The sequence below is a fragment of the Capra hircus genome, chromosome 23, assembly GCF_001704415.2.
Source record: "Capra hircus breed San Clemente chromosome 23, ASM170441v1, whole genome shotgun sequence".
Taxonomy (NCBI): domain Eukaryota; kingdom Metazoa; phylum Chordata; class Mammalia; order Artiodactyla; family Bovidae; genus Capra; species Capra hircus.
This window is the reverse complement of record NC_030830.1, coordinates 33,439,368-33,466,461: the sequence shown is the minus strand read 5'-3', so window position 1 is coordinate 33,466,461 and position 27,094 is coordinate 33,439,368. Positions and strand designations below refer to the sequence as shown.

At 51.5% G+C, this 27,094-nt stretch overlaps 1 long non-coding RNA gene across 1 annotated transcript; it reads right to left on the bottom strand.

The window, feature by feature from the left end:
• LOC106503470 lies at nucleotides 3,295–27,087 on the bottom strand. Its single transcript, XR_001297159.1, has 2 exons — nucleotides 26,941–27,087; nucleotides 3,295–3,625 (listed from the first exon to the last, which is right to left on the bottom strand). It is a non-coding gene; the product is annotated as an uncharacterized LOC106503470 (long non-coding RNA).

The following is a 27,094-nucleotide window of genomic DNA, read 5'->3' as shown; positions in this document are numbered from 1 at the left end:
GCTCCAAATGAATGAGGACTTGAGTCTGGGTATCGCCAGCTCTGTGACCTTGGCCAAGCCACCTAACCCATAACTAGGGCCCTAGTTCCTCTCTGTTGTGAAATTAACACTTCTTGGTTTTAAGTATTCCTCCATTTGACAATTATGCATTAGGCACCTGCTTTATGCTAGGCATGGTTCTCAGTGGGGACGCAATAGTAAACAAAACGAACAAGTCCCTGCCCTTCTGGAGGCTAAAGTGGAGGAAAACAGACAGTGAGCCTAATAATGAGAATATCCTATATGATGTTATAAAGTGATTGGAACTGTGGGGAGAAACAGGGGTACCAGGAAGTGGGAAAAGATGGTTAGGACTGGGATTACTGAGAAGGTGGCCTTGAAGGAGAAACAGATCTCAGAGGGGACAGGGGTCCAGGCAGAACCCTCAGCCAGGGAAAATGCCCAGGGAATCGAGTAAAATGCCTTACTTTAAGCACATGACAAGCTCTGGAGCTAGACCTATGGTCGGAAATAATTGCTGATGTTGTCATTAAAGCAGGGGACCTTTCAGGGAGGAAGCAGGACTCGAGCTGGGTTTCCCCTGGAAATCCTTCTCCCTGCTGAGGAGAGAGGAGAGAGGAGAGAAGGCATTGGGTCCCTGGAGCAAAGCGTCCTGGAGGGGAGGAGACAGGCAGAGCATTGACAGAGTACAGGATGCTTGCTGGGCCTGGGGGCAAAGGCAGTTGGGTGCTCAAAGCAAGCCTCACAAGGATCGGAGTCTGGGTTCCAATCTCACTCTACCCCTCGGCCACTGGGTCATCTGGGGCAAGTGACTTACAGCTTCCTGGGTCTTTTTTTCTTCTACGGTGACATTGTAATAGTATATCCTCGCCTCACTGGATGGGATGGGTGGTGGGTATTTGTGTTGGGAGCAAAGTAGGTGCTCAGTAAACACTGGATTAGTGTTGAAACACCTCCCTCATCCTTTCAGGTTCTTTTTCGGCTCTTCCACGGGAGGGTGAGCTAGGTGGCGATGGGCCCACTGGGCCCCAGAACTGAAGGAGAGGATGTTAGACAGCTGAGCATGGTCTCCGTGAAGCTAAAAGGCTGTCCCATGGGAGAAAGTTTAGATTAGTCCCTGGGCTCCAAAGGGAAGGTAAGAAACCGTTTCCACTCAAGACGAATTTTCCAGGAGTCAGTGCTGTTTAGTGGGAAATGCACCTCTTTCAAGCTGGTGAGCTCCTACTGGTAGGAGTCCCAGGAGAGGAAGCAGCTGAGTTTTGGGAGAGGGGTCCCCTGCATTGGGAAGTGTTTGGACATACTGGTTTGGGGGCCCCTCCCTGCTGGGAGATTTGGGGATCTACTTCCATTCCTTCCCTGGCTTTACAGTCCACAGCGATCTGTCCACACTGCGGACTTTCTCCATCACATTGTGAAAACTTGCCTGGTCTGCGTGTCCTTAGGCTTCTGCCAAGTGACAGGCCAGCACGTGCGACTGATAAGTTCATGCTAAATTTGAAATGGTCACAGATTAGCAAGTTAGTCCTGCCAGGTAAATAAACCAGGGGAGGTTTAACAGGGCATGTGTGTGTGTGTGTGCGCGCATGCTCAGTCACTCAGTTGTGCCCAACTCTTTGTGACCCCATGGACTGTAGCCCTTGAGCCTTCTCTGCCCATAGAATTTGCCAGGCAAGAATCCTGGAGTGGGTTGCCATTTCCTCCTCCAGGAGATCTTCGCGACCCGGGGACTGAACCTGCATCTCCTGCATTGGCAGGCAGATTCTTTACTACTGAGCCACCTTGAAAGCCCCTAACAGGATATAGGATGTATTAACTCAAACGCAGGAGGAACAGTGGAAATTCAAGCCCTGGAAGAGAGACCAAGGGACAGATAGATGTGTTTGGGGAAACACGTGTGGGTGGTTTATCAAATAATTTCTAATATCCTTCAAACCCTAACCTACCATAAGATCGACTTTAGCAAAGATCACAGACCACAGTTCAAGGCTGAAGAGGCTGGACTACCCACTTCGACCCCTCCTCAGAACCAGCAGACGTTGTTCATGGGGACCTGTGGGCAAGTCTCCCTGCCCCACGGACGCCTCGGAGAACCCTTGCCTGGCAGCTGGAAGCCAGCACTTTTCTTTTCACAGCCTCTGCATCTCCTTCCCCTCCTCCTCCTTCCTTCCCGCCTACCGCGCCCCCCCCCTACTTCTGTTGAGCACACAGCCTGCAATTTTGCTGCCAGATCTCAGCCAGGAGGCCAGTGTTGTGACTGACTGTGTAAGGATCGCTCCCTTAAGGGTAATTACACTAAACTCCCCTCTGAAGGACAGCTCTCTCTGGATAGAATACAAGAAAACTCCGCGTCCCCCATTCATGGAAATTCATGATTTCTGTGGTTGTCACGGGCACCGTGGCAGCGAGACACTTCCAGGCGCTGCGACTACTTGGAGGTGAGGCTGTAGGGTGGCAGGACCCAGGGGAGGGGAGGAGGTGGCGATGCATAGTCGAGCAGCAAGCAGAGGGACATCCAGAGAGGCCACACCGGGGACCTGGGACCCTGAGTGGCCAGCGGGAACCGGGCCAGAGCCAGGATCATCTCCACACCAAGAGGGGAAACTCACACTCTGAACTGGGGAAGCAAGAAGGGCCCCCGCTGACATCCACCCCAGGAGAGGAAACCGCTTGGCATTCACTGTTTTCCAGGCTGGATTTGAGCACTCTCACTGGGCTTCCCAGGCAGCACAGTGGTAAAGAACCTGCCTGCCAATGCAGGAGACGTAAGAGATACAGGTTTGATCCCTGGGTGGGGAGGATCCCCTGGAGAAGGGAATGGCAATCCACTCCAGTGTTCTTGCCTGGGAAATGCCATGGATGGAGGACCCTCATGGGCTACAGTCCATGGGGTTGCAAAGAATCAGACAGGACTGAAGCGACTTAGCATGCACACCTGCCCTGTGCTGCACTGGGCTCTGAAAAGGTCCCCTAAATGGGCAACAGCCCCCCTCCAGAGGGAGCTGGAGGGGCCTCAGGCAAAACAAAGCACTAACACTTGGAAGGCGAATTAATATCCAAGTTCCCCATTACCAGCATCCCCAGACCCCTTCAGAGGGGCTACACCCTGACCCTGGTCTCCATCCACCCCAAGGGAGGATGGCAGAAATGGCCAAGACCTTCTTGATCCAGCATCCGTGCCTAGGCATCACCCCGCGCCTGAACTTCTCGCCACCCCAGGGAGACCCCGAGAGAGCTGGGGAGTCACTCACCCACGACAAACAGTTAAAAGGAAGAAACCAGGTCTGGCGATATCAATGCACTTTGATAACAATAAACTCTGCTTTTAATTTATGCTAATGTGTAGGGCTGTGGTGACAGTAAGAACTAAATTACAGAGTGGCTTTCGAGCTGGTAATTATCCCTCCATTTTTCGCTGCTCTGGAAGATGGACACACAATTATGCTCTCTTGCTGTATATTAATACAGATTCTTGACATCTTCAGCAGACCTGGAGCTGTCATCGAGCTTTTTGTCTCCTTTAATTGAAAATTAATGGTTACTGGGTTGCCACGGAAACAGAGGCCACGGACGCCAATGGCGCTCACGTCTCACCAAGGGACTGGCAGCGTCAGGAGTCCGGAATGACCTTGAAAGTTAAAAGAAAAAAAAAAACTTAAAAAAGAAGGGGAGAGGAGGGGAAATGAGGACAGGAGGGTGGGAGAGTGTGTCAGAGCTGAAAGAGAGAAGAGAAAAAGGGGGAAGAGAAAGAAAAAGGAGATGGGGGAGGAGAAGACGGAAAAGAGGAGGGAGGGCATGGATGCTTGAGGGGGAGATTAAATTAGTAAGTTTTACCTCTCATTTTTGTCCCTTACCTCTCAACCGTGTTAAAGGCCCATTGAAAAATGAGGAGCTGGGTCTCAGCTCCAAAAACCCCTGATTCTACAAAACTGTCTAAGGAAGAATGACAGCATCCACCCAGAGCCCCCGAGGGAGGAAGAGACCAAGCTCCTTGGTACCATGGGAAGCAGGCGGCGGGCAGAGCAGGGGGCAGGGCTGAGGGTGCCCTGTGGGCACTTCCCAGGGCCTAGGGGCTGTGCTGTCAGAAACGGGGGTGGGGGGGCAGAGAAGGGGCTGCTTCAGGGGGAGCCCGGCTGCTGCCACAACAGTAATGAGCAGGTGAAAGGGCTCTGTCGGCTAGGCCTTCAGCCTGCAGACATAACAAAAGGACTCAAATGAGTCAGAGGTGGGGATGGTGGTGCAGGGGGGAGGGTCCTGGCAGGGGGAGGCCACGGAAAGTTTGCCCAGGAAAAGATAAGAGATAAAGGGAAGCAGTTCAGCAAGCCTCTGCGACGGTGGTAGCTCTGGGCTTGGAAATGTTTTTTTTTTCCCCCCAGAAGTTGGCAGACCCTACAGAGAGCACTGGGGACCCCTGAGTGTCCTAGCAGGGAAGGTGGGTTTCCTCTTGATCAGCCCATCATCCTAGTTCCTCAGCCTGGAGCACAAGCCCCAGAAAATGCAATTCAACAATTACTGGAGGTCTACAGAGAACCAGGAGCCAAGCTCTTGCTTCGGATGCAGGGCCGGCCCTGGAAAATCTCACACTCCAGGCTGGGGTAGACAGACAAATAAACAACCATAAAGTTAGCCGCCCCTTCAAAGATTTCTCTACAGTGATGTTTGTCACAGCACTGCTTATAACAGCAAAAATCTAGAAACATTCTGGATGCCCAACAATTGAGGACTGATAAAAGTGTATGCCTTACAACACACTCAGAAGATGGGGCACTGTGCAGTCATTTTATTTTTTATTTTTTTTAAGTTTTCTTTTTTTTTGATGTGGACTATTTTTAAAGTCTTTATTGAATTTGTTACAAAATTGCTTCTGTTTTATGTTTTGGGTTTTTGGCCACGAGGCATGGGTGGCTCAGACGGTAAAGAATCTGACTGCATTATGGGAGTCTTGGGTTCGACCCCTGAGTCCAAAAGATCCCCTGGAGAAGAGAATAGCAACCCGCTCCAGTTTTCTTGCTTGGAGATTTCCATGGGCAGAGGGGCCTGATGGCCTACAGTCCGTGGGGTGGCAAAGAGTCGGACATGACTGAGCGACTGAGTCGGCCCTGACTAACATGTGGGATCTTGGCTTCCTGACTGAGGGTTACACCCACATCCTTGCACTGGAAGGAGAAGTCTTGGCCACTGGGCCATCAGGAAGTCCCCTGTGTGGCCATTTTAAATGACGCTGGAGGAGAATATTTAATGATCTGGAGGAAAAATTCCTGATGTTTTACTTAATGAAGAAACTAGTTTTATGAAACTGTATTCATTATTCCATGACACTGTTTCTACATTTTTTGAGTTATACGTACATCAAGTGTGTTGTTGTTGTTCAGCCCCTAAGTCATGTCGACTCTTTGAGACCTCATGGACTGCAGCACACCAGGCTCGCCTGTTCTTCACCATCTCCTGGAGTCTGCTCACATTCAAGTCCACTGAGTCCGTGATACCATCCAACCATCTCGTCCTCTGCTGGCCCCTTCTCCTTTTCCCTTCAGTCTTTCCCAGCATCAAGATATTTTCCAATGAGTCAACTCTCTGCATCAAGTAGCCAAAGTACTAGAGCTTCAGCTTTAGCTCTTTTTCTACACTTTTCTGCATTTTCCAAATTTCCTACAATAAATATACACATAAATTGTATTGACAGGTTTCTTTAAAAGAAGCTTTTGAAATTAGCATCTCCCGAAACCAGTCCCCTAGAGATACAGTCCCCAGCTCAGGGTGCCCCACTCACCCCCACAGAGACCAGGCCCCCTGGCCCAGTGCTTCCCCCCAGCACTCTTGTGCAGCGGATCCGGATCCTTTCCTCAATTACTGGAACCCACACTGGGCTCTCACTCCCACTCAGACCCTTCTCTACTTCCAGCCTGCAGTCAGGGTGCCCAGAGATGGCGTGAGGGGCTGAAGAACCCCAAGAGGAGCTTCAGTGTGGGCCAGGGTGAGCAGGCCCTGTGGCGGCTCTCCCCGAGGAAGCCAAGAACGAGCTGTCCTCTGTTTCTGTGTGAATCTTTCCGCTATGTCACAGACCAGGCGACGAAGACCCAGAGAAGCTGATTGACCTGCTCCAAACAGCTGGTCAGTGGTAAAGCTGGAACCCAACCCCAGGGACCATATGCCTCCACGTTTGCAGTCTCAGCATGTTTATCTGCTTGCCTTGTCCCTCATCAGGTCCAGAGAATGCAGGCGCCACTGGAAGCTTCTCTGAATGGCTTGGATTTCTGGACCAAGCCCCAGTCTTCGAAGGTCACAGTGATCAACAGGATCTTTTCATGTCCTTTGCACCCCAGGCTCATCCTTGGCAAGACTAGGAGACAGTAGTCATGTTAGCCCTAGTTAGAGCTAGAACCTTGGAGAAAGGATGGCCCCGGAAAGACTGCAGTTCCCAGAAAATGAATACTTGTCCCTCTCCCCAGACATATCCTTAAATCTCCGCCCCTCTCAGGCCCTCCACTCTCCCGACAAACAAGGGGCTTTGTCTCTCACCCCCCAATTCACTCTTTCGTTCCGTCAAGCCTCGGCTTCCAAAGTCAGACTCCAGACTCCTTTCTCTCTGAAGCTTTCGGGTGATTCACTGCAGATTCCCACTCTTATTCCTTCCCTCTGCTTCATGGTAAATGCAACTGCCCTCAGCGCACCCATCACCTGTGTCCCGCCCTATCCCAGGCACGGCTCTTGTGCTTACTCCCTTCATCTTAACAGCCTCAGGAGGGGGTGCTACATTTCCCTCAGCGGAGGAGTAGAGAGTTTAGTCGATAGCCCCACAGTAAGTCAGCAGCAGAGCCAGAATTCAAACCCATGCAGCGTGAGACCAGAGGCCACGCTTTTAGCCACCCACCAGGGGCAATGCGTCTGGGGCTCCATCAGCTGCTACTGACGCTCCGCTGCCCACCTGGCTGGGCTCTTGTGATGTTTCAGTGAGGAGGCAGGTCGAAGTGAAGGCCCTTCTGCTGCGAGCTTGCATTTGTGGGCAGGTGGAAACCAGCTTGTCCCCTTTCTGGGAGATGTACTGCACCTGTCTCATTGGCTGGGAGCCTCTCTCAGAGCAAGAACAGCTCTGTCCTCACGAGTCCTGCCACCGGGACAGGCTCTGCACATGGAGGACAGTTAACAGGGTAGGTGATCATTGCCCCATGGCCAACTGGGGACAGTTGCGGGGGAAGGGTCCCCAACGAGGACCACCGTGCCACTGCCCGTCCTTCACCAAGTCCTGAGGACCAGAGGAGAACCCATCGCTTTCCATCCCAGGCCTGCCTGTCTCCACCTCTCCCCTGTCCTTCCCCCCACTTCCCCGCCTCACCCTTGCCCACATCCCTTTCCACCCACTTTCCCAGAGAACAAACAAGAAGACAAACCCAGAAGCCTGGGAGGAGGCTGCGGTGGCAGCAACAAGGGGAGCAGGGAACTTGCGTTGTCTCCCTGGCTTCCCTGATCCCGACCTTAATCCCCGCTCAGCATCCTGTCAGCCAGGTTGTTCTCAAGCTGACATTGCTGCAGGCGCCTTCTCGGCAGCCTTTCCTCAGATCTGCCTCCTCCAGGGACTTCTAAAGAGGAGCCCGAGGTTTCTCTGTTACAGCCGGCTTCACTCGCTGCCCTCAAGCAAAGCCCGGGCTCCCAGGGGGCTGCCAGGAGAGGGGAATGCAGCGGGGCGGGTTGGGGGGGGGGCAGTGCCAGGCCTGATGTTTCATAGGAAGAGGGGGGACGGAGGCGGGCAGCGGCTTCCAGAGTGAGGGTCAGACCTGGGGCAGGAGCCCGACTAGGGGCTATCCATCTCCTCAAAGCCTTGTTCAGGTGTGTGGACCTGAGAGACAGAGGGAAACTGAGGCTAGGGCCCTCAGGGAGTTCAGGATGGTGCTAGTTCTGGCTGCAGAGAAAGCAGAGGGCTCTGCAATTCTGAGTCTGCCTCGCGATCACGGCTTAGGGTGGGTTTGGAGAAAGGGGTGACTGGAGACTGTGCTGATTGTGTATGAAAGAAGACCCACACATACACAAGGCTCGGTGGACTTCCTGAACACATCCTGGGTGCTGCGCTGGGCGCTGGACGCGGGGAGAGAAATGGGAGTGGCAGCCTGGCGACAGGGATAAAGCGTCTGGACCCCAATCCAGCCCTGTCACGCACGGGCTGTGTGGCCTCAGGACAAGTACTTGGCTTTTCTGAGCCCCGTTATTCTCATCTCTAAGGATAGCGGGTGATTCTGTTAAAAACCTTCTTGCAAGACCAATGTGAAGCTTAGAGACAAGGTGTGCAGAGCATGTAATGTCTAGGATGATTTTTACTATCAGTTTAGTTCAGTCGCTCAGTCGTGTCCGACTGTTTGCGACCCCATGAATTGCAGCACGCCAGGCCTCCCTGTCCATCACCAACTCCCTATACGTGTCACCATCCACAGGGGACATTAGAAACCAGAGGTTTCTTCATGAAAGGGGGCCCTGAATGCAGGGGAGGCTCCTGAGAGTATGTGTGTATACAGGTGAATGTTTGTGGGCAGGACCCACCATACTTGGGAAACTAAGCTACGTTTGCAGCAGGAGGAGAAGCAGACGACAGAGGATGAGATGGCTGGATGGCATCACCTACTCGATGAGTATGAGTAAACTCCGGGAGTTGGTGATGGACAGGGAAGCTTGTCGCGCTGCAGTGTGTGGGGTCGCAAAGATTCGGACACGACTGAGACAGAACTAAACTGAACTGCAGCCTCGACAAACATCCAGGGTGGGGCCTCTGTTCAGCCCTGCCCCTCCCCGACACTGTTGAGCTCCAGGTTGTGACGCATCCATCCTGCCAAGGGGACAAGGATGCAGGGGTCTCCTGAAAACCTAGGCAGGGGGTGCTCCTGGAGCCCCCTTCATGTGGTGCCTCTCTCCTGGGACCCTCTCAGAGCCGTGAGTGCTCCCAGGATAAAAAACCAGAGACCCCGGGTGCCCAGCCTCTTGTCTTGGGCGTTTGCCTGCAGTCGGAGAGCTCTGAGGCCAGGAGCTCTTAAACCACTGGACCACCAGGGAATCCTATAGAGTACTTAGAACAGTGCCTGGAATGCAGTATGAGCTCGAAGGTGTGCTAATCGCTCAGCTGATATAAAAAGTCTGGACTCGGGGTGAGGTGGGTGTGCCTGTATAAGAATTAGCTGGTAATAAGAATAAAATGTTGACAGCGTTGCAGGTTCCAGAAGTGGGTATGGGTGTCTCAAAGTCAGAGCAGACAGATCCAAATGCCGTATAACTGAGCCTGGTGCCTGAGTGTACCAAGCTCATTTTCCTTCCTTCCATTCCTCTACCCTCCCTCCCTTCCCCTCTCCCTTCTTTCCAACCAAATCAATTTCATTATTCTTCTGACCGATTCATTGCCATTCTTTGAGGAAAGTCAGATTTTCTCCTGACTGTAAAGCTTCCTTCTCACTGGGAGAGGGGGCTGGAGGGGGGTGCCTCCTGAGCCCACTGAGGACGACGGTGCTGTCTCCAAGCCTCTGGGAAACCACCCATCTCAGAACTCCCAGGACCTTGTCAGCCATGTTGACTGCTGGACACTCTCCACCTTCTGAACTAACACCCAGGTGCGAGCCTGGGCATCAGCATTGAACTAACTCTCTTGGGATCCTGACACCCAGTAAATTTGAAAACCACCTCCATCACGCTTTTTCTCTTTTTCACTGAGTCCTCACTGTGTGTTCTTATGCTTGTCAGACACCCGTTCAAAAATCCTTGTCTTGGGAATGTGGCCTCTTCTCCCTAGGAGATTCCCTGTGGAGCGGTTCCCGAAAAGATCCCTGAGGCCACTAGGACTGACCCTGTGTCATCTGTGCACGCACACACACACTCGCATTCACACACCAAGTCTGCTGGGGTTGGGGCCTCTAAGCCCATCTTCTAAGGAGACCCTGCATTCCTCAGAGGTCGGTACCTTCTGGGGTTCCCCCAACAAGTGGCCTGGGACCACCCCCACAATGAGGCTCCATGTCAAATAAGGCATGGGCTCCCTGCCCTGGCAAAAGAGACAGGCTGCAAGGGGGCAGGTTGTCTTTAAACCTCCCAAAGCCCTCTCTGCACTGGGGGGTCAAGAAGCAGTACCACTTCCTGCCACTTCTTCCCTCCCCAGAGCATCTCTCAAAGGATGCCCGCCTTGGTCCTAGGGGAAGGATGGGGAGGCAGCCCACTCTCAGACCTCTGACAGCTCACGTCCACTACATTCCAAGCCCCCACACGATAGTAAACACTCCCACATGCGCTGGGAGAGGGGAGATGGTGAGTGGGGTGAGTTTGAAGTCCTGGCTCTTCACAACCAGGTGAGCAGACCAAGGCACCAGTCAGTCCCTCTGGGTTCCCGTTCCTCAATCTCTCTCACCTGGGAAGGAGCCGCTGAAAGTGACGAAGCCTCAGATAGACCATGGACACGAAAGGGCTAAGTGGACACAGGGCATGGATCTATGATCCGTGTTCTAAAATGTCATTTACTTGGCTGCGCCGAGTGTCAACTGCAGCACGTGAGATCTTTGGTTGCCGCGATTGGACTCTCTGATTGTGGTGCTTGGGCTCAGTCGTTGCTGCACTCAGGCTTAGCTGCTCCGAGCAGGTGGGATCTTAGTTCCCAAATCATGGATCGAACCCACGTCCCCTGCATTGCAAGGCAGATTCTCAACCACTGGACCACCAAGGAAGTCCCTATTATTGATATCTAACAGACAGGATTCTTGTGTACCCTCCTCCCTAACAGGTGCAAGCTACCTGGGAAACCCCCTGTCACACCTACTCCTTTCAGGGAGTCCTAGCCTCAAGCTGTGTGGCTCTTAAACCCATCTGTTTGAGGGGTTTCACAGGCAGCTGGGAGGGGCCCCCAACCACCCTACCTCCTTGCAAATCAGTGGAATCAGAAAACCCAGTTCTGAGGCAGCCTTGAGCCATGACGTCGGCCTCGGAGCTGTGGGGGAAGGGGGAGGCGGGGAGGGGCGGCACCAGGGGAAGACGACTCTGGGAACCAGATCCCGAAACTCCCATGGGCGTGAGACCAGAAACCCAAACCCCGAGCCCCCCCACCCCGCCCCCCAAGCCACCGTCCGGAAAAAATAAACTATTTCCTGCAACCAGCTCCGAAACAAAGTCTGTGAGTGAGCTGTGACACATGTTACATAAATAGAAGCCGCAGAGGGGAAAAGCCTGTTTTCTCTTTCATTATTTATCACTCTCTAACCATCTCCAGCTGGGTGAGTAAACAGGCGCATTGGCCCATAATGAGGAACAGACTGCTGCCGTGGGGCTGCCGGAGGGGCACGGGGCTGAGCGTGAGAGCGTACGTACATGCGTCCGTGTGTCTGTCTGTCTGTCTGCCCCAGAGAGGGAAGAGTGGGAGTCCAAGATGGAGAAGGCTTGCTCGGGGGGCTCCAGGTCCCAGCCGGCAGGGGCCTCTCCACCTGGTGCCCGGCTGCAGCAGGGCAGGGGGACCCCCCCAACCCCGCCCTGGCTGGCTGCTGCCTCCCGGACCCTGAGGGTTGCTTGGGGATTGAGCGCGCTGGCTGGAGGAGGAGTCAGAACCGGAGAGACTGTGTGGGTGGGAGAGGATGTGAGAGGTACAAGCCAAGTGTGGGTCTCAGAGCATGACCCCCGCGGGGTGGCCTCCGAGTGTGGCCCTGGGGTGGGGTGAGGAATGTGTCAGAGGGAGGCCGGGCATGCAGGCGCATGAAGGAGCAACTGTGAGGGGTGTGTAACACCAGGAGACTGAAGCAGAGTGTGTGTGTGAGTGTATGTAGGGGTGTGTGTGTGTGTGTGTGATCCTGGTGGCGTATGTGGGTATGTGTCATCCTGTGACCATGAGAACGTGTGAACATGTGTCTGCGTGACTTTGAGCATATACATCTGTGTGCCACTGTGGGGATATAATATGTACATGTGAGATTTGTATGGCTGTAAGATGTTGTCATGGGTCAAATGTGTCCCCCTCAAAAGAGATATACTGAAGTCCTAACCCCCAGCACCTCAGAATATGACTTTACACTTGGAAACAGGGCCAGGGCAGATATAATCCGTTCAGACGAGGTTACACCGGAGTCAAGTGGCCCCTCAGGCAATGATGAGTGCCCCGAAACAGAGGTGTCCATGTGGAAACACAGAAACCCACGTCTGCGTGGCACCGGAGGCAGACGTTGGAGCGAGGCAGCTGCAAGCCAAGGGATGCCTGAGGCTGACAGAAACTAGCAAGAATCAGAGAAGGAGCCACCCTGCGGATCTCAGCCAGAACCGTGGTTTTGGTGTCTAGCCTCCAAAACCGTGAGACAAGAACCAAATCCTGCTGTTTGCAGTCATCCACTGTGTGGTGCTCTGTGATGGCAGAGCTAGGAAACTAATACTGGTGTGTGTGAGCATGGGGGTGTGTATATAAGTGTGGGAAACCATAGGAGTATGTGAGGGTGTGAGTGTGAGATCCTGGTAGTGAAGATGGGCAGGGTGTGGCCATCTGCCTATGGGAGTGTGTAAATACACGCGTGAGGCCAGTGAGTGTCTGCCTATGGAAGTGTGAGGCCAGTGAGTGTCTGCCTATGGGAGTGTGTAAATACACGTGTGAGGCCAGTGAGTGTCTGCCTATGGGAGTGTGTAAATACACGTGTGAGGCCAGTGAGTGTCTGCCTATGGGAGTGTGTAAATACACGTATGAGGCCAGTGAGTGTATATGTGTTGGTACCGGTGCCCACACAATCGGTATCCATATATCATTGTGCATATATCCTGGAAAGGACCCCAGGAACCATCCTTCATTTCTGGCTGCCTCTGCCCTCCTGCAGGCCCTTTCCTGGCCGTGGACAGCCCTGCCTGAGGCCAGGTCAGCCCTGGAGGAGGGCGGCCCACAGCCTGTCCCCACCTTGGGGTCATCCCCAAATCAATGTTTAAACCACACCCTAGCCTGCAGTCACCAGAGTGCTCTTCGGGGACAGATGGGGCCAGGCCCGGAGGCTGGAGGCAACAGGCGAGGGGTCAAATTTGTTGTCGGTGTCCTGGGCATTCTTGCCTGCAGCCTAATTTCCCTCCAGCTCAGGACTACCAGGCTGATATCACCTGTCCTCCTTGGGAGACAGGCCTAAGCCCAGAGACTCTTGAAATAGAGCTGGGTTCCTGAGAAAATGTGTTGACCATGCCCATCCCAGGACACTGACCCTTGGATGTCACAGAGCACTCCAGAGACCTAGCCTCCCAGGACATGTCTAGACTAGCCTGTACTGCTGCTGGCCCAGCTTCTGCCCTCTAACTAGGGCATACCATAACTGTTCAGTTACTCACTCAGCAAAGCATCCGTCCCAAGGCTCACGTCTTGGAATCCTCAAAGGTATCTCAGAGAGGCCTTGCTGGGAAACCTCAGATGAGTCACTTTTCTCTGAGCATCAATTCCCTTCTATTGAAAGGGTACAACCACCTTTGCCCTGCCTGTGTTTTAGGGATGGCATCAGGTTCCTGGGGCTTAGTGGACTTGAACTAGTCTTAAAAGAAATGTCTGATAAAATGTCCTATAGCCTGACTTTGTGAATGGCGAGTCACAAAGGTAGCCCCACACTTGAGGCCCTGTGGCACTGATGTCATCTCCACCATCAAGGTGGTTTGCATTCTCCTTCTCCACCTTCCCAGGTCTCTTCCTTTAGCTTGATAATAGTTTGATTTCATCCAGGGGAGGGGTCTGCAAACTTTGGCCCCCGGACCAAATCCTGCCTGTTGTTTTTGTTGTTGTTGTTTGTTCTTTTTAATTTTTTGGCCGAACCACGAGGCATCCAGAATCTTAGTTCCCCGACCAGGGATCAAACCCACGCCCCTTGCAGTAGAATCGCAGAGTCTTAACCACTGGACCACCAGGAAAGACCCCTGCCTGAGTTTGTGGGAGGTTGTTCACAGGCCTCGGTCTGTGAACTAAGAGTAATTTTTACAGATGAACGTTTGCCGTCGACCTGATGGTAAGGAGCTTTAACTTTGAACTCCAACTAAGCAAAATGTTATCCCACCCCTCAACCAAAAAAATTCCTTTTTCCTCACTAGCAGATCATTTATTACCAAAAATTGTACTTGATTATTATTGTAATTCCATCCATAAAAATTTTGTGGAAATTTGTTTTCTGTCTTATTACATTGGTCGCTACATAATATCCTTGATTTTTGCTTCAGCCCACCAAACCTAAAATATTTGCTATCTATCTTTTTATAGAAAAAGTTTGCTCCTTTCTTCCTCCATTACTGAACTCTGCCACTACAGAACAAGCTGGCCATAGTTTACCAACTGCTGAAGTAGAACGTGCTAAGCCCTCGGACATTTTGATTGATTTGGGGAGGAACAAGTAACTTCTGAGACAGGTCTCAACAAGTCAGCATTTGCTTGAACAGTTCACTGCACTGAACTGGGCAGGATGTGAGTCTGAAGTTATGGGACTCCCTCCAAGGACTCTAAGAATGAAGCCCACCCAGGATAAGGCAAAATTAGCAATACGGAGACTACTGCAGCATCGTTTCTTAAGCCCCTGGATCACACATCACCTGCAGCAAGCCCTACCCCTTGATGCAATTACACAAGTCAGTCTATTTATTTAAGCCCATTTGCAGTGAATTTTCTGATGCTTGCACCAATGTAAGAGCACAAAAGAAGAGCGTCTAATCCAGCTTGGAGCATTCAAGGAGAACTTCTGAGAGAAGGTAGCGTCTAAGCTGGGTCATAGAGTCAGCAATGAAAGCAAGTTGAAAAAAAAAAAAAAAAAGTATTCCAAGCAGAGGGCACAGCCTGAGAGGAAAGAGCACGGCACACACACCACAAGACCAAAGTAGCAGAGCTGGGAGAGGCCAGGGAAGGAATAGAAGGTTCAAGAAAGATACCTTGTGCCCTGTGCACCAGACCAACATGCTTGAAACTGGTTGGCCCTTCAGGAATGGGTCTTGAACAAGATATCGAAAGTTCAGGTTGGCATTGTAGACCGAACTCTTTGACCAGTGTGGAAGAGGAGCTAGAAGGAGGTGTAGGGTGGGGATAAGGTTGGAAACGGGAGTCAGTTAGGAGGCTACTGGAACACCCCAAGCAGAAGATGATGAGGGTCCAGCAGTAGGAGTGAGGATGGAGCAGAGGGAATGACTCTCAGAATCATTTTGGAAGCCACACCCACAAGACTTGGTGACTGGATGTGAAAAGGAAGGGCTGGGGAGAATCAAGGGATGATTTCTAATAATAGTTTCTAAAGTGACTGAGTGGGTTCTGATGCCACCACGGAGGAGAAGATGCAGAGGGAGGGCATGTCTTTGGATACAGATGATAATTTGGGTCTGGGACACGTTGGGAACGCCAGCACTGGAGGGTCACAGACGTCGGGTAGGGGTGGAGGGAAGTCCAAGACAACTTGGACCAACTCAGACGGTAGTTAAACACATGAGAGTACACGGAATTGTCCAAGGGGACATGTAGCTTGAGGAGAGCCATGGGTCAGAAGCCTTGAGAACCCCAATCATTCAAGGAGATGACGCAAACCCACAAAGGCACATGAAGAGGAGATGTCGAGGAGGGCAGAGTGTGGCCAGCGCTGGCTTTCTGCAATGTCTCTCGGCCCTTACCTCCAAATGAAGAAGGTTGGTTACTGCCAACACCTGCCCTTTGCCTGAGGTTTATTTTTTTCCCTCTTTCTGGCCATGGAAACACCCTTGGCTCAAGCCTAGGACAATCCCGAAGTGCTGGAGAATTATTGTATCTGGAAGCAGTCTTCCAACTATGGCAAAGAGGGAGTTGGTGGATAAATACCCCAACTTTCTTGCCTTATCATATGGACAACTAGAAGCATGTCTCAAATGTCTTCTGCGGTTCCCCAGTGGGACCATGCCCCTCTCACTCACAGTACATGCTAACACTCCCGATGTGGGCCTCCTGTCTCCCCAGTCCCCCACTTTTCCACTCTCAACTCGAGCTCTAACTCTTGCGTCAGAGTCTGCTTCTAGAACGTAAACTAAGACAAAGGTGTCATGAAACCCAACCAAGTAAAAAATTGCATGATGTTCTGTCCATGAAATTTTGTCTTTGCGGGGCTCAGGTCACCCTCACAAAGTGCCCACCTTCATACTCAAGGAAGACACTGGCCAATTTCTCCCTGGGGCCTGAGGTTCCCAGAAAGGGACTTTTCAGAGTCTGAGGCTGAGCAAACTCCACTATCAAGACATCTCTTCCCACCTCTCACCCCGATTCCTCCTCTTTACAGGGGCTGCTGCATGTAGGGAAGTCTGATCCCAGGCAAAGACTCAGAGGAGTCCTCAGTCCCGAGTCCATCAGCCTTCATACGTCTGGCTCTCTCTTCTTTTCTAGCACTCCAAGTGGCATTCACTTTTCCCCATTCATCCTGTAGGCAGTCTTGTGGGTGTTCGCTTCTCTTTCTGTCCATGATCCAGGAACTGGCTCCGATTCCTGGCCAGGGGCCCACAGGGAAGCAGGGAGGGCTGGGTGACCTGGAAACACCCTCCGTTTCCAGCCAGTGCACAGCCTATCCACCCTGCTCCCCAGACTTTGGGGGCAGAGCGGCAGGGCCCTCAAGAAGGCATACAGTTGAACAATAAAGGGGAGGGTGGGATGAATTGAGAGAGTAGCTCTGACATATATAGGCTACCATGTGTAAAACAGAGAGCTAGTGGGAAGCTGCTACATGTCACAGGGAGCTCTGTGATGACCTAGAGGGTGGGATGGGGTGGGTTAGGAGGGAGGCTCAAGAGGGAGGAGATATATATATACAAATAGCTGATTCACGTTGTTGTACAGCAGAAACTAACACAACATGATAAAGCAATTATACTCCAAAATTTTTTTAATTAAAAAATTTTTTTAAAAGAAGGCATATGGTAGAGCAATGAAGTGGAGTAGATATTCTGGCATCTAACAAGCCAGGGTATGAATGTAGGCACTTCCCTTACATAACTGTGAAACTGGTTGTGAGTTTCAACCTCTCAAAGCTTTGAGTCTTCTCATTTGTAAAACGAGGATGACGGTACCCACCTGACTTAGGCAGGTATCCTAAGACCCCAGAAGCAGGTATCCTAAGACCACTATTCCAGTGTACGTGAGTGATTTAGGTGGTAAAGGAAACAAGAGTAGAGAAGTAGGGGAGTAAGATAAAGAGAGGAAGAAACACAATCAGGTTGGTCATCAGGACAGCTCCTCAGGTGGGTTCCTGCTGGGAAACCCTGGAAGTGTGTGTAGATTTCACACCTAGGTGACCCCAGCACAGAGGTGAAGGAGGAGGGTTATTTATACACCACTGCCCTTCCATCCGGAGAAGGCAATGGCACCCCACTCCAGTACTCTTGCCTGGAAAATCCCATGGGCGGAGGAGCCTGGTGGGCTGCGGTCCATGGGGTCGCTAAGAGTTGGACACAACTGAGCGACTTCACTTTCACTTTTCAGTTTCATGCATTGGAGAAGGAAATAGCAACCCACTCCAGTGTTCTGGCCTGGAGAATCCCAGGGAGGGGGGAGCCTGGTGGGCTGCCATCTATAGGGTCTCAGAGTCGGACACGACTGAAGCGACTTAGCAGCAGCAGCCGCAGCCCTTCCATCATGGGTTCAGGGCTCTCTTGGATGGTGTTAAATCCCCAGCACTTCTGGTCTCCCACATACAGGCAAAGAATGATCCAAAGCCCAGAGGAAGCCCTCAGGCAAAGTTAGGCAGGTAGGCGACTGGAAGCCTTAGGGGTATAAGTGATGAGAGCAGGGTGAGGGCACACAGACAGGGCACCCACAGCATCTGCTATATCATCCCAGAGGGTGGTCGGGAGGTGAAATGACGTCACCGATAAAGAACGCTTTACACAGTGACCGGTGCACAGTTGGATCTTCTCTGAAGAAGATTCGGCCTCACTCCAGCCTCTGGATGCCTGGCTCTGGGGAATTCCTGCTGCCCAGCAACCATGAGCGAGGTCTTGAGGACTGGAGGGCCAGGGGTCAAGAGCAAAAGAATCTGGAAGAGAGAAGACCAGAAAGAAGAGGGGATGCAGGAGAACTGGGAAGGAGGAGGGCCCTGGAGTCCTGGCCCGGCATGGAGTGGACTCCAACCAGAGTGAGGAAGCCCAGGAAAGTGTGTGAGCCCCACTCCACGGGCCCTGCCAGGTGCCACACACAATCAGTGACTTACGAAGACGCTCTTGGGACTTCCCCAGCAGTCCAGTAGCTAAGATTCCACTCTCCCAATGCAGGGGGCTCCAGTGGCTAAGACTCTGCACTCCCAATGCAGGGGGGCTGGGTTCGATCCCTGGTCAGGGAATTAGATCCCACATGATGCAATTAAGAGTTTGCACACCGCAACTAAAGATCCAGCATGCCGTAATGAAGATGGAAGATCCTGAGCGCCACAACTAGGACCCAGGGCAGCCAAGTAAATACATAAATAAAATAAGACTGTCACTTCTTTCCCCTCTACCCACCCTATATCGATTGCCTCTGCCACTTGGGGAACTGCTTCCTCTTTAAAAACAAATGAAATAAAATTCAACACTAGGACTACTGTGAGGATCAGCAATACATATGAAAAATGCCTGGTAAACAGATACTCAATAGGTAATGGCTATTTCCAGTGTGAGGCCATCTTGGTTTTGACTTTCCTCCTTCATATCCCACCTCACCCTCCAGTGACCGAGACCCCAAACCCCAGGCCCTCCAGTTTCCTCAGGGAAAGAATGTTTCCCTTTCTGAGTACAGAGTTCTGAAGGCATCTCCAACAGTAGACACGCAGAAAGGGCGCAGCAAGCGGCGATGGAAAGAGCTGGAGGCACACGGAGGCAGCAACAGCCCCGAGGGAGTGAGGATGCCGTCTTGTCCCATTTTCAAAATTTTACTTGTTTTATTTTTGGCTCTGCTGGGTGTTCGTTGCTGTGTGTGGGCTTTCTCCAGCGGCAGAGAGTAGGGCCCACACTCTAGTTGCAGCGTGTGGGCCTTCTCACCCCAGTGGCTCCTCTCGTTCCAGAGCACAGACTCCAGAGAGTGGGCTCACACGCGGGATCCTCCCGGACCAGGGATCGAACCCCTGTCCCCTGCATTGCCAGGCAGACTCTTAACCACTGGACCACCGGGGAAGTTCTGTCATGTCCCATTTTCAATCCAAGTCCTCACTTCGACCCCCAGCTCTTTCCCTCCAATCACTGAAGACACGGAACGGCAGAGGTTCTACAGCTCCTTCAGTATTACCTGCAGTGCCCCGACTTGCCCTGAGGTGTCAGACTATGTTTTTTTTTAACTATAGAATAATAATCAAACCAAATCAACAAGCGTTTACTGTGCAAAACACACTAGGCTGGGCGTAAGAGGAAATCCCAAAATGACTAAAATCATGGGCTCTGACCTCAGTTTATTATCTAGTTAGAGAGATGAGGCATACTCGGTTAACCAGTGAAGGAAGAAAACAATGTATTCGAAGTTACTTGGTGCTTATGAAATAATAATTATCCAACAACACATTGTCACACCAACACAAGCAGCTAAGGAGGAGAGGGAAAGAGATGGAAGTGGGCTGGGGTGATCAAGAGAGACCGATCGGATCGTGGCTTCGATCTACAGGCTGCCTCCACAGAGGACCCTATAGGTGTTACACTCTCTCACCACCTCTGCCAGGCCCTCTTTCTCCCTTTTCTGGAGTTGAAGAAACTGAGATTAAGCCCTGCTGCTTCAGGATTTCAGGCTAGGAAGTGACAGAATTGGGATTTAAATCTATGGGGTTTTCTTTCCTTCTTTCTTAATATTTTAATTATTTGGTTGTGCTGGGTCTCAACTGCAGCACGCAGCATCTGTGCTCGTTAGTTGTGGCCTGCGAACTCTTAGCTGTGGCATGTGGGATCTAGTTCCCTGACCAAGGATTGAATCCCGGGGCCCCCTGCATTGGAAGCCTGGAGTCTTAGCCACTGGACCGTCAGAGAGGTCCCAGTCAGAAGCATCTTTCTGAGGAAGGAAGAAGTGGGGTAGCTCTTAAAGGATGAGCTGCAGGAAAAGAGAAGGAATTCTCATCTGGGCACTCCTCCCTGGCCTTTCTTTGTCTCTGGGGCATTCCCCACCACCCCTGCCTTGGGGAATGGCTGGCTGTGGTGCGTGGACAGAGGAAGTGAGCTTTTCTAGGTCCATCCCTGCCTATGTCCTGTTCTGTCTGTCTGTGAAAATCCCTCCATGGGATTGGGGTGGGGGGGGCGGGGGGGGAGGGCGGTGATCGTCTCATTTCACCCAAAGACACTGTGTTCGAATTGATGGAAAAATTGTCCACTGCTTGTCAGGTTATCGTTCATTTCTCGTTCCTTAATGAATGATTTTCCACCAAGGAGCGCAGAGTCCCCTTCCCACCACCCCATGGACAAGGCATGCATCTCTGAGAGCCTAAATGTGAGCCCTGCAAACACCTCCCAGGGCCCAGCACTGGGCCAGTCTCCTACCAAGAGGGCAACCTGGCCCCACCCCCAGGCCTGGGTGCCTTCCGCTAGCTCCTCCTCAGTCCCCTGGGACAGCTTCCCACACCGCATGGTCCTCTACTCAGGGCAATATGGTAAACTGATAAGCCTCCCCCACCCCAGGGTAGGAGCCCCCCTTAATAAGAGGGAGAGTCTGGAGAGTGCCTTGGAGGTTCCTGGCACAGTTCATTAAGATATCAACTCTTAATGAAATATTTCTTTGTTTAAATCGTCATTTATCTTGGGGAACAGGGGCCTTTGTGGCAAAGAAAGAGGCTACCCCCTTCCATCCCTCCCCCACCTCTACCCAGCACAGACCCTGGGTCTTTCTGAGTCAGAAAGATTGGGAAGCAGGGTGGGGAGGGACAGCTGGGAGATGGGGAGGGGAGAAGATTCCAGAGTGAGTGGAGGAAACACAGAGAGAAAGAAGGTCAACTTGACTGAGCAGGAGGCAAACAAGGAGAGAAGCAGAAGGCCCTGATGGGGGGGGGGATGGGGTGGGGGTGGCGTTGGGGCGGGGGGACACTGCTCAAAGGAAGCCCACTGCAGTGTGGCCACAACAGCCAAACAACCCAACTGTCACTGGGAGGCTGGGTAAAGAAACGGGAGCACACAGATGTGACAGAACGATCTTCATCAATCTTTTCAATTAATGACCCAGAGATGCACGTAGCAAACCTGAATTAACCTCAGCAACATGAAATTTAGTAAAGAATACCACCACCAACAAATAGTAAAAGCAAGGAGCAGAAGGATACATTTTATTTAACATTTTAGGATACCAAAGCCGCACTAAGTGACTAAGAGTGTAAAACTTACTTGGGAAGACTACCTCCTAGCTTCTGGAAACTGGCTACCTCTGGCAAAGGAAGGCTTGAGAAAGGGAAGAAGGGATATTGAAGAATCTCAATTTCATCAGTAACAATTAATAGGCTTTTTTTTTTTAAGCATAAAGATGTACAAACCATAAGTGTACACCAGCTCAGTTGTCATAAAGTGAGCACACCCCTGTAACCAAATCCCAAATTCAAAAAACACAAAGTATTCCCAATCCCCCAGGAAGCCCAAGCTATTCCCCCACCTAAAGCTGCCACTCTCCTGAGTTCTATCTTGTCAATTTCGCTCAATCGATTTTTGAATTTCAGATAAGTAGAATTTATCTCTGTGATTGGCCTGTTTTTTTCACTCCAGGTCTTTTAGATTCTTTACACCCATCATGTCATGAACTCACAGGGGATGGACTCCAACAGTTCAGGCTTCTTTCCATTGGTTTTCCTGAAGTGTGCTTCTCTGGGTGGAGCAGGCTGGCGATTCAGTTGAACCTAAGCATCTTTCTCTTTAGCTTCCTTCTTTTTTCTTGCAGGGAGGGAGCGTTTATTGATTTATTTTTCGCTGCACTGGGTCTTTGTGCTGCATGAGAGCTTTCTCTAGCTATGATGAGTGGGAGCTACCCTCTCTTGTGGTGTGCGGGCCCTAGGCTCAAAGGGTTCAGAGTCGTGGCACCCAGGCTCACTTGCTCTGTGGCATGAGGCATCTTCTCGGGCCACGGATTGAACCCATCCCCCCGCCTGCATTGGCAGGTGGATCCTTAACCACTGGACCACCAGGGAAGTCCTTCCCTCTTTTTCCTGATCATTTTCCTTCACAAGTTTCAGGAAGCTATCTCAGCTCTTAGAGTGCTGAATATGTTCTAGGCGTGTGTATGCTAAGTCACTTCCGTTGAGTCTGACTCTTTGCGACTCCATGGACTATAGCCCGCCAGGATCCTCTGTCCTTGGGATTCTCCAGACAAGAGTGGGTCGCTATGCCTGCCTCCAGGGGATCTTTCCACCCCAGGGATCGAACCCACATCTCTTAGGACTCCTGTACTGGCAGGTGGGTTCTTTTCCACAAGCACCGCCTGGGAAGCCCCGATATACTCTATATGCACATTAATTCTCTTGACAAGAGTCTTGCCCTTATGTTGTTTACAATGATGCCAAAAGCATGCTGGGTAACATGGTAGACTCGTCCAGTTTTGTCATGGTACCATTTGGGGGCATTCCTTTTTCAACAGTGTCCATTCCCTTGATATCTACAATATCACCTGTTTTTTGTAGATTCGCATGTACGTGGTCAAAGGACTGACTCCATGTTCTCTGAAAGGCCTAGAGAGAAAGGGGTGGGTGCCCCTCCTTGCCTTTGTGTTGGACATTTTGGTGAATTACTGGAAGACTGGAGTTCCAGCCAAAGGCGTGACTGATTTTTATGTTCAACATTGTTTGTGAGACTTCTCCTCATTGCTGGGTGTGCCTATGGCTTGTTCATTCTCATTACCAAGTACTAGCCCATGCATGAGAATATCAGCATTTATTCACCCATTTCACTGTTAATGGCTATCTTGAATGGCACTATTCTACCATTCAACCATTTTAGTATCTGTCTTTTGCTGAACGCATTATGCATTTCTGTCAGTATATACTTAGGTGTTGAGCCGCTACATTATGTTGGTAATGTTTTATTCCTTAATTAACTAAAAAACAGTTTGGGTTGTTGTTGTTGTTCTTATGCTGTGTGGATCTTTGTTCCCCAACCAGGGTTTAAACCCCAGGCCCACAGCAGTGAAAGTGCCTAGTCTTAACCACTGGACTACCAGGGAATTCCCTTTAAAAAAAAAAAAAAAAAAGGTTTTGAAGGGGGAAAAGAAGTAAGATTCAAGCAATCAGATGAATGGAAACATCTGAGTCTAGATGTGTTGGGACTGTGGGAATAGAGGGCACACCCACCCCCAATGTCGGGCCTGGTACTAAAAACATACCCACTAACCCACTTCATCTGGTTCCATCACTTCATGGCAAATAGATGGGGAAACAGCGGAAACAGTGACAGACTTTATTTTGGGGAGGCTCCAAAATCACTACAGATGGTGATTGCAGCCATGAAATTAAAAGACGCTTGCTCCTTGGAAGAAAAGTTATGACCAACCTAGACAGCATATTAAAACGCAGAGACATTACTTTGCCAACAAGGTCCATCTAGTCAAAGCTATGGTTTTTCCAGTAGTCATGTATGGATGTGAGAGTTGGACTATAAAGAAAGCTGAGTACCAAAGAATTGATGCTTTTGAACTGCGGTGTTGGATAAGACTCTTGAGAGTCCCTTGGACTGCAAGGAGATCCAACCAGTCCATCCTAAAGGAAATCAGTCCCGAATATTCATTGGAAGGACTGATGCTGAAGCTGAAACTCCAACACTTTGGCCACCTGATGCAAAGAACTGACTCATTGGAAAAGACCCTGATGCTGGGAAAGATTGAAGGCAGGAGGAGAAGGGGACGACAGAGGATGAGATGGTGGGATGGCATCACCAACTCAATGGACATGAATTTGAGTGAACTCTGGGAGTTGGTGATGGACAGGGAGGCCTGGCATGCTGCAGTCCATGGGGTCACAAAGAGTTGGACATGACTGAACCCAGTCCATCCCCAGAACAGGGAGGTAGCTGACCCTGGGAAAGGGCATCTCTTCAGGGCATGAAGACCTGAGAGTGAATCCTTGCTGCACCACCCTCTAGGTATGTGACCTGAGGTAAGTTGCCTGACTTCTCTGAGCTTGAGTAGTAGTAGTGTAATGTGTGTGTTCAGTCGTGTCCGACTCTGTGCAGTCCTGTGGACTGTAGCCCACCAGGCTCCTCTGTCCATGGGATTTTCCTAGCAGGAATACTGGAGTGATTGCCATTTCCTCCTCCAGGGGATCTTCCCAACCCAGGGATCGAACCGTGTCTCTTGCGTCTCCTGCATTGGCAGGGTGTTTTTTTTTTTGTTTTTTGGTTTTTTTTTTACCACTTTGCCACCTGGGAGCCCCTGAGCTTGAGTGCCTCACTGTAAAATGAGAAGAGCCACTTTGCCCGGGGTGATGCAGCTGAACAGCATGTGAATCAAGTGCCTGGCACTCAGCAGGCGCTTACAAGTATCAGCTGCAGACATACGTATGATCTACGATTTTGTGAAGTCAGTATTCTCGTTTTTAGGTGAGGAAACTGGGGCTCACAAAACAGAAAGTGAGTGTTTATGGAAAACATGTGATGAATAGGCACAGAGCTAGATGCTTTGCCCAGGCTTTTTCATGCTACCCTCCAAACCCCAGAAGGCATTCTCCCAAGGTCATGGATAAGGAAACTGTGGCTCTATCCTGTAACTAACTTGTCCAGATCACACAGCTGGTAAGTGACAGATGCTGAAGTTCAGCCCTAGGCTGCCTCATTCCAGCCTCTGTGCTCTTAATCATGGCCTCCCTGGTAGGGCCAGGCCATGGGCCCTTGTTCTTGTCACATCGTAGGCCCTGACCCTGGGACCCTTTGAGGAAACAAAGACAGATGGAAAGAGGACCCTCCTACCTATTCACAGTTGCTTCTGCTTAGGAGCCAAGGGCTACCCTTTGGAAACTTTTTCTGGAGCCCCTGCATCCAGAAAGGCTTTGGACCGGCTGCTTTAATCTGGGGGGGGGGGGGGGGTGTTCTATATATGTATTCGGTAAGACCTTGTTTCCTAATTAAATTGCCTTTTAGGTGAGGACCAGACAGGATCTTTGGCCTCCCTTGGGCTCCCTACTGTGACTCATGGGGTGCTGGGAACTGAACTGACCTGGAGATAATGGTAAACTGAAAATCATTTCTTAGGGAAATCCCTTTGGGCAAGTGAATCCACGTATGAGGTGCAGAGGGCTGCTGCAGGAAGGTGATGGGAAAGGATGCAGTGGGCCAGGGAGCCAGACAGAAAACAGCTGGAGAAACCCACTGGACGTCACCTCATTGCATCTTCTGTATTGGAAGTCCTTAGTTCTCACCCCACCCGAAGAAATCTCTGCAGGAAAAGGAGGGAGGAGGGAGGGAGGCCCGAGGGGCATGGTCATCATCCAGCTGGGCTTACATAGGACCTGTCAACTCCAGGTCAGGCTCAGGCCCGTCCACATGCCCTGACTCCCACCAGAGCTGACCCTCCACAGAAAATAAATAGAATCACACCACCAAAGACTTCCTTCCTCCTACACTGTACTCCTCAGGTAACCCACAAGCAGGCAGCACTGCTTCAAAGGCCTCACTGGAGTAGCTCTGGTTGGAATCCTGTTTCATCCCTTACCAGCCAGGTAAGTGTAGATAGGTGAACTTAACTTTTTTGTAAAATGGAGATCACAGGACTGTCTACTTATAGGGTTATGGCAAAGATGAAGTGAGTCCTATGCCTGGCATGTGGTTCAACTCAAACATTAGCTGTGGTTATTTTATTCGTAATGCTTCTGTTATTGCTACACTGGAAAGGACCTGTGGTACCCACATACAAGGCGCTCAGGGTCCTCTTCCCAGCGATTTCACAGCTTGCTATCTGAAAAGCTCCAGCAGAACCTGAATATGCCTGTCACACCTGCCCCATGCAGAGCAGATCCATAGGATCTGGACCTGGACAGGCAGCACACACATGACAGCTCCACCTGGTCATCTGCACCCACAGAAAAGGGACGGAGTAAAGCGAGGAGAACCCAAGAGGAAACCTCTTCTTTTTCTTCCAAGTCCCCTTGGAAAGGCTTCTCTTCCAAGAAATCCTCTCTCCCCAGGCCACAGCCCCGTCACCCCTGAGGCACCCGCAGCTCCCAATCCACAGGAGCATTCCGTGTCTGACAGTCTCCACCTGCCTGGGGGGATTTGGGCCAGAAGAGCCTTCTAGGGCCAAGGCCTTCCTAGGCTCCAGTCACAGCCGGGCCCTCCCTTGGTCACGGGCCAGTCCGTGACAGGCTCTGAGGTGTCCCTCACCTCTCGTCACTGCAACACACAGAGCCAGATCGGAGATGTTTTGGGGTTAAAAGGCGGAGAGAGAATTTATTCAGATTTCCACGAGTCTCTGCGCGTGGGGCTCCAGCTACCAGCACAGCCCTCCCCCTCGGATCTGGGGCCTTTCCTCATCCGGACTTCCCCCTCCCAACCCAAAGACACACCTTGGCTCCAGCCACAATCCCTCGGGTTCCTCCTTGCGCACTTCCCCGCCCTCAGGCAAAAGACGTTGAGTTTTGTTTACAATCTAATTTGTCCGGATAATTGCTTCTACTTTGCACTCCGCTCTGCCCGCGCGGATCCGGCTTTGGGCCCCTTTTTCACTGGTTCGTAGAGCACTTTATGGGAAATTCCCCTTCCGGAGAGGGAGGCGGCGCGCGCCCGGGGTGACCGTTTCACAAAGCCCAGGGGAGTCTCCCCCCCCCCCACCACACCCCATCCAGCTTCAAAAGCACACGCCCCCCAGCCCTACGCAGCGGGGCGCAGAAGGGAGGGGAGGAAGGACACCGGCTCCAGACCCTGGGCCCCCCCCCCGGCCACTCCCTGCGCCGGGCACAGCCCGCCGGGAACCAATGAACCGTGTGGGAGCAAGGGCTTGGCCGTCCCTCCAGACTCCAGAGAAAGGCTGGGGTTTGCGAAGCGCGCCTTGGGATTCGCAAAGCCAGAGTGAATCCCTGGAGTCCCTCCATTTCCCCCCACCCCCACCTCCTTTTTACAGATTCGCAGCCCTATGTCTTCCCCACTTTTTCTTCCTCTAAAGTTTGGCCCACGTGGTCTCCTTTCGCTCGCCGCCAGCTGCGGGGCCGGGTGAAAGTTGCTGCACCTGCTTTAGGCGAATTATGGTAGCGCTAGAAGTTGG